The sequence below is a fragment of the Peromyscus leucopus genome, chromosome 2, assembly GCF_004664715.2.
Source record: "Peromyscus leucopus breed LL Stock chromosome 2, UCI_PerLeu_2.1, whole genome shotgun sequence".
Lineage (NCBI taxonomy): Eukaryota > Metazoa > Chordata > Mammalia > Rodentia > Cricetidae > Peromyscus > Peromyscus leucopus.
Window position 1 is genome coordinate 18,247,639 of NC_051064.1, and position 7,406 is coordinate 18,255,044.

Below are 7,406 nucleotides of genomic sequence, written 5' to 3' on the forward strand. Positions count from 1 at the left end.
TAAAAAGCAGCTGTGGTTTCCCTGGTTCAAGCATGCAGCAGAACGCTTAAATACCTAACCTCACACAGACGCTGCTCAGTGCATGAGCGCATTGGAGCTGAAGTAAGGGCAGGAACACAGAACCTGATCCTCAGCTACCGGAGAGTTGTTCTATAAAACCTTGGAGCTTGCAGTAGACTAAGGCCTAGCCAACATGCAAAGTCCAGCTGCAGATGGACTGAGTGAAGGGACTCTGGCCAGCTCCAGCTCGGCTGTGGCAGCCCTTGCCCTTCTCCCCGTGCCTTCCTAAAAACCGTTAGATCACATTCCTAAAGCTAGCCCCAAATCAGTTCCCTTATTTGGCCACTTCCCCCTCCTGAGGCTGACCACCAAGGTCCAGCTATCCAAGTATTAAAGTCCAGCGATCAAAAGCCCCCTTTGGCTGCCCTAATGAACACGCCCAGTCAAAGCATACATACCACTGCATCCTAGGTCGTTCTAACACAAGTCTCCCCTTTCCCTCTTAAAAATTACACCTGCCCTGAGCATAGTGCTTCATGCCTTTAATCACAGCAGTCAGGAGGCAGAGGCAGGAGGATCTCTGAGTTTGAGGCCAGTCTGGTCTACAGAGTGAGTTTCAGGACATTCAGGGCTACACAGAAAGACCCTGTCTCGAAAAACAAAAACAAAAAAGTTACACCTGCAAGGTCATTTGCTGCTAGTTTTCTGCCTGAGGCAGAAAACAGCCACTTTTTCTTCCCTGCTTAATAAGGATCTCTCTGTGCAAACAAGTGTTTGGGTGTGGTCTCTGCCTACTTCTGGATCCAGGAGAGAACGCTCACTGTGAGGGGCTCTCCCTCACTGAGGAGCCTGGGAACCCAACACTGTCACCTCACAAAAGCATGGGTCTGTGTCTTCTGTCTCACAAGACTCCCTTGGACTAGCTTAGACCTGGTATCAGGGGCTGTGTGGCCATGCTGATTATTCCGGTGAGCTAACCTCCTCCCTGAGCTTTCCCTGTGTCTGCAGACGGCTCTACCCTTATTCTCAGAACCACCCAGAAACTTCCCCAGGTCAGTAAGTTAAGGGCTAGCACCCGGAAAAGGGATATGGCCGATGCATTCTGACTGATTGGTGTCTTTGCCATCCAAATTTAAACCAACTTTGACTTTATCATCACTTCCTGAATCTCATTGTGCACTTCTCACAGCGGGCTAAGATAAATGAACTTTTCCCCGAATTCCTCTCCATAGGGAAAACAGACAGAGGAAGACTGTGGTCGAGGTTTCCTTGTTATATCAGTCTAGTGGTATTTGCTCCTCCCATGTGCCCATGACCTTGGCTATAGGGCCTGAAGGAGGTGGTGCTTCCTGCCTTTGTAGGTGACCTCTTATAAGGAAGGGGAGAAGGGTCATATGCCCCTTCTCCCTGCTGCCTGAGATGTGGATTCTTTCCGGGTCAGATCAGAGGTTGCCTTCAGCTGTCTACTCCATTCTGTATTCGTGAGTATATTTTCTCAATTTATATCCTGATAAATGCCTATTACCCATTAAATAGACTCATGTGGATTGATCTTAATATCAGTCACTTATAGTTGCACAACAAAATACCCTCAGAATACAATGGTCAAATGCTTATTTTCTCAATATCTATCTCCAGCCCACACGGCTCCTGTCTAGGCATGGGTTAATTAGATGCTCTGGTTCTGGGGTCTCTCAGAATGCTACAGTGTATGAGATGAGGCTGTTGTGTGTCCACGTTCACACAGATGACATCTTGTGATGTCATCATCTTGTCCCTGGCTTTGCTTCCCTCTAGGTTACTGGCAGAGACCATTGTCACACACTGCCCACATGAACCCAGTGCAGTTCTAAACTCGGCAGAACAGGGGTGAAGGTGACAGAAGTCTCTCACATACAATGGGCTCCTGCTCACTTGCCTTACATTCTTTTTATTGGAAGCTAGACTCTGGGTCTAGTCAACCAGGAAGAGGAGTACATCAAAGAGTCAGGGGTCACAGGGACTCGTTTTTTTTTTTTTTTTTAAATAGCCTAGGGCTAGGGTGATAATTCTCTCAGGAGGTACTTACCTTGTAATCATAGGGGTCAGAAGTTCCCCCGGAACCCACATTTTAAAAGGCCTGAGTGTCTACGGCCATACCACCCTGAACGTGCCCGATCTCGTCTGATCTTGGAAGCTAAGCAGGGTCGGGCCTGGTTAGTACTTGGATGGGAGACCGCATGGGAATACCGGGTGCCTTAGACTTAAAATAAAATATAAAAAAAAAAATAAAAGGCCTGGAGTGGTGATATGCATGCAGTACCAGAACTGGGAAGGAACCCCCCACCATACACACACACACACACACACACACACACACGCACACACGCACACACGCACGCACGCACGCACGCACGCACGTGTGTGTGCACACACACACACAATGCAGCCTAACCTGCTATTGTATCATACACTGACCTTTCCATTTAGCTCAGCAATCTGGGGGAAATCACTTAATTCTGTAAAGCCTCCATCTCCCAAGCTTAATATAGAAACTTCCCCTGCTGTAGCTGCCTTTTCCTTCCCACAGAACTTAGTGATTCCTAACTAATTAGTAAGCTCCATGGAAATGTGCCCCCCGACACACACTATCATGTCCCAAGAATATACGAAAGAAAAGTTTTTGTATAAAACTAATTTCAGTGATGCAAGTGTGCCAGGCAATCAATCATTCTGAGCCACACATTTTTAAAACCACTTTCTTTCCCAGATATTTCCTGAAAGATGTACTGTCAAAATGCTGATCTGGCCGTCAGGAAAACCCAAGAGGGTGGAATGTCTGCTAAATCTAGGTCCTCCAGCAAACTTCAGACTCCTTACAGTCTTATCAACTGCTCTGTGAAATCCCAGAGTGCAAGGGGAGTAGATGCCCACCAATGCTGAGATAAAGGTGTGTTAGGCATAGGTTATGTTGAAGGCCAGTGTCCACATTCTCTGAAGCCCATAAACAGACTTACTGAAAAATTAGAGAATGTGCAACATGGGCAGAGATGGAAACAGAAGCTAAGGTTCTATATACACTTGAAAGAATCATGGCAGAGCAGCTCTCTCTAACTCTGTTCTCCCCTTTGGAGACCACAATCCCCATATTGCTTTTTCTTTGAGTCCTAAGAACTCATAAAGAATCCTTTCAAATTCATGCATCCCAACTATCCCCCATCTAGGAGGAAACAAATGATTTATTGTTCATAACTGACAACAAATGGTGTCTTCCAGAGATAGTATCAAATTTAAGTGTGAATTAGGTCCTAGATGTAATCACCAAAAACAAAAGGTTTTTAATTCCATTCATCTCTCCTGAAAATTATCACCTTTCCACCAGACCAAGGATGTGAGAGTACCGGGGCTTTTTAAAGCAAGCAGACAGGAACTTGCCATCCAAGGAGCCACGGAGAAACAATGGCCCTGTTTAGGAGCACACTCATTTCTGCTTCAGAGTTTACCTCGGAGCTTTCTTCTCGCCTTTTATCCCCCCACAGCCCCCCCTTCTTCCTCCCTCATGTGCAGAACTGAAGCGCACATTATCCCCACTTCATGCACTGCCCCTTACCATCCCAGGGAGCAAGAAATTGGAAATGAAACACAAGGCTATATGCAGATTGGTTTTAATCACCTGGAACAGATGGTGCGGAAAGTGTCAGGTAAGAGCAATTTCGACTTTTTTTCGGATGTTTCTTAAAATGCAGAAACAACAAAGAAATTAAATGGACTGTCACATGTCAGTGTCAGTTCTGGCTTTGAACAGCCAGCCATCACCAAGTAAATGCATAACCCTAATACTATCTAAATTTATTTCTCCACTTCCTCCTTAATTAACTAACATTGGAGGGGCTAAGTGAAAGCAGATCTACGTAAAAACAGCAGACACATTTTTACTCCTTGGCTGAGGAAGAATGGAAGAGAGCCCAATAAATGCATCTGAGCCCAGCTCACCTGAGCTCTGCACTATAACAGGTAATTGCAATAAATCATCCCGTGCCCTGTGATCCCAGCCTAGTGAAGATTAATGGCAGTAGACACTAAAGCTGCCAACTTGGAAGATTTCCGTGGTGGTGGAGAGGAGACTATGTGTAAGGAATGTGTGATAAAATGCTACACTGGGACCATAATAAACGGGCTGCAAGGCAACCAAGGTCCTCCTCTGTAATGCAGAGACATTAAGACCTGTCTGATTGGGATGACAGACAGGTATTTGACTGAGCACACTGGCAGCTATAAAAAAAATAGCTAAAAGCTAATGTCAAGGTGTGATGTAGACCTGCCACCTGCCATCAGGAGTAATTACAGCTCTGACCACTTGCTTGTAAGGAGGGCAGAGAAAACAATATTGTATCTGACTGCCAGGAGTCAGCTACATTTGATTTGTGGCCTGAATGGCACTACTGGCCAACTGTCACCATCTTTGATGAAAGGGCAAGACCATACACTGGCAAATGTCCTCACTGGTGGGTAATCAAGGACTGTAGACTTTCACTCATCCAGTCAGGAAGAAACCTGGAAGAGAAGAAAGGATAGTCTGAGGAAATTAACAAATAGTTTGTATTGAAGAAAAGGCCATATTGACTATCATCAGTCCAGGAGCTCCTTCAGAATGGAACCCAAGAAAGCAACTTTGAGGAAAAGTCCAAAGGACTCAAAGGGAGACCTTGAGGTTTGCTATGGTTTGAAATGGAATTTTCTCTACAAACACAAGTGTTAAAAGCTTTGTCCCCATTTCGATTGTTTTGGGAGGTACTGGAAACTTTAAGAAATGGGGCCTAGTGAAAAGTCTCCAAGTGATTGGGGGTATGCTCTGACCAGGGTGAGTGGGACTCTGGCCCTTGCTCATCTTCTCTCTACACTCCACCACATGATCCTGCTGAAGTAGGAGGAGCAAACCAACCATGGACTGAACTTTCCAAAACTGTGAGCAAAACTAAATCTTTTCTTCTTGTAAGGTGGTCATGTCTGGCATTTGTTATAAGGATAGAAAGCTGACTGGCAGGTTCTAGAGAGCATGGATGGACAGCCTTGAGCTGACAGGTTCTAGAGAGCATGAATGGACAGTCTTGAGCTAGACACTGGAGAGAGGCAGAAGACATAGGATACCTTATAGTTGAAGACAAAGGGGATTTTGACTCGGCCAAGATTTCTTTGGTCAGTCATTTATAGGATGAGGGACTGTCCAGACACAGGGTCAGTGAGACCATCTACTCAGTGTCAACATCAGTGCCTGGGGATGATTAGGAGTCTACTAGTTCCTCTGATCTTCCATAAACTGAGTAGGATGTGCTAAAACCTTCCGGAAGTCGTCATCCTCTTGCCCTTTTGAGTAGAAGGAAAAAGACTGATTTTGAAAGCATAATGGTAACTTAGGGGTGATACCATCATAGAGAAATTTGACAGTCTCACTTGAGATGATTTAAAAACATCTTACTGAGGTGGAGAAACTAGGTAATGCAAAACAATGTAATCTTATACAGTTTTTTCCATGTCTACCACTTCATTTAGTTAGAATAAAATTTTAGATTATCTTTAACATACACTCACTAACAATAATGAAGATATAACAGGTACATCACCTCCAAGATACTTAGCTATGACTTCAGCATAATTCTGTTTTCCAGGTACAGAAAATATCTCAAAGAAGTTTTTTCTCTCTTAAAAAATGGTTATGATTTTTATTAACTCATAGTTTTTTAAACATCCTTTCTTGCTTAAGAGAGTTCCTTATCGTTCCTTCCTAAAACTGTCTTAGGGGTTTAAAGATGAGCTGAAATCATTTCAGCTGTTAAATATTAAAGGGAAATACACAGGTTTTTGCCTTGGATATAAAACACTCTTTTTGGTTGCTTAGGTAATGCAAGAATCACATTAGAATCTGAAACTCTGCTCATCTTTGACAGCACATGAACAAGATAATCCACTGAAATTACTAAGCATCAGAAGAGACATTCTTGTGGTTGCAAATACTTCAAGATGAGATACTAAGCATGTGAGTCAAGTATTTCTCTAAATTTCATACATTTTTACACAAGGACTGATTCATCACACACACACACACACACACACACACACACACACACACACGTGTTCTGCAATCATGTTCTTGTTTCTTCAACAAGAAATTAAAAGAGACCTATACATTTGAAAGAAAAAATAATAAAGTGACAGAACAAGTTGTTTGTCCTCATCAAAACAAAATAAATTTTTTTGGTATAATAAGTTATCCAAATAATTTATTGCTTATGGTATTGATTCAGTGTACTACTACTATATCTTAATAACACTAATAGGCACTTAGAATGTGTTCAGTAAACTTGAGAAACAGTTTAGTGAGCTTAATAGACACTATCACAGAGCATCCCTTCAAGTTCACTATCAGGAAGGTCAAAAGTGTCATTCTCAACTTACAGACACAGTTGAACTCAGCAGGGTACACTCATGCTTCACTGGTGTGTGACCCCACAGTCACACAGGGCTCTGTATACTTGGAAGGGGCTCATGCTTGATCGTTTTTCTCTGTGGCACCACTGTAAATCTCCTGTGAAGTTTGCAACGAGAGCTCCATTTTCCCCGGGCCTCACAAATTAATTGATAGGTATTGATATTGCTTTTCCTGTGTTCCTTTGGGATGCTTACTAAACAAATTCCCATTAATGTATAAAGCGTAGGGTCTGGAGAGGTGGCCCAGCAGTTAGAGCGGGCACTGCTACCCAAATCAGGCAGCCGACAAGCACCTGGACCAGAGCTCCAGTGGGATCTAAGGTCTCTGGGCTCCACAGGCACCGCCATCACACTTTAGGTGTGCAAATAGCCAGTTGCTCTCCACCCTCCTAATCCCACAAATTGCCTTCTGTCAGTTGGTTTTCAGTCACTGTGGAAACACCTGAGCTGGTGAAATTGTAAGGAGTTGAACATTTATACTGACTCGTGGTTTCAGAGGTCTCAATCTACCGTCATCTGACCTAATCATTTGGGATCTGTGGTGAGACAGAACATCATGGTAGGGAGAAGGTGGCAAACAGAGTGGCTACCTCCTAACAGCCAGAAAGCCGCGTTAGAGAAGGAGCCAGTGTGTCACTCTCCCTGTCAAGGACACCTCCCTACAATGACATCTTTTCTTTCCACTGGGCCACACCTCCTAAAGGCTGTGCTACCTCCCAGGAACACCAAAAGCTAGAGACCAAGCCTTTGACACATGGCCTCGGGCACTTCAGATCCACAGGATAGCACCTCTGTAACACACATGTTGGCACAAACACAAATAGAAACATCTGTGTTAGAGTGGAGTTCTATGAAATTTGCACCATTGAATACATTGAATAAGGTAAAGGTAGAGAAGTCATTCATACTTCGGAGAGGAGAAAGATCTTTAAAATAATCTC

At 43.9% G+C, this 7,406-nt stretch overlaps 1 non-coding gene across 1 annotated transcript; it reads left to right on the plus strand.

Annotated features, from left to right (window-relative positions):
• The first annotated feature begins 2,125 nt into the window (after positions 1–2,125).
• LOC114694624 lies at positions 2,126–2,244 on the plus strand. Its single transcript, XR_003734726.1, has one exon. It is a non-coding gene; the product is annotated as a 5S ribosomal RNA (ribosomal RNA).
• The last annotated feature ends 5,162 nt before the right edge of the window (positions 2,245–7,406 follow it).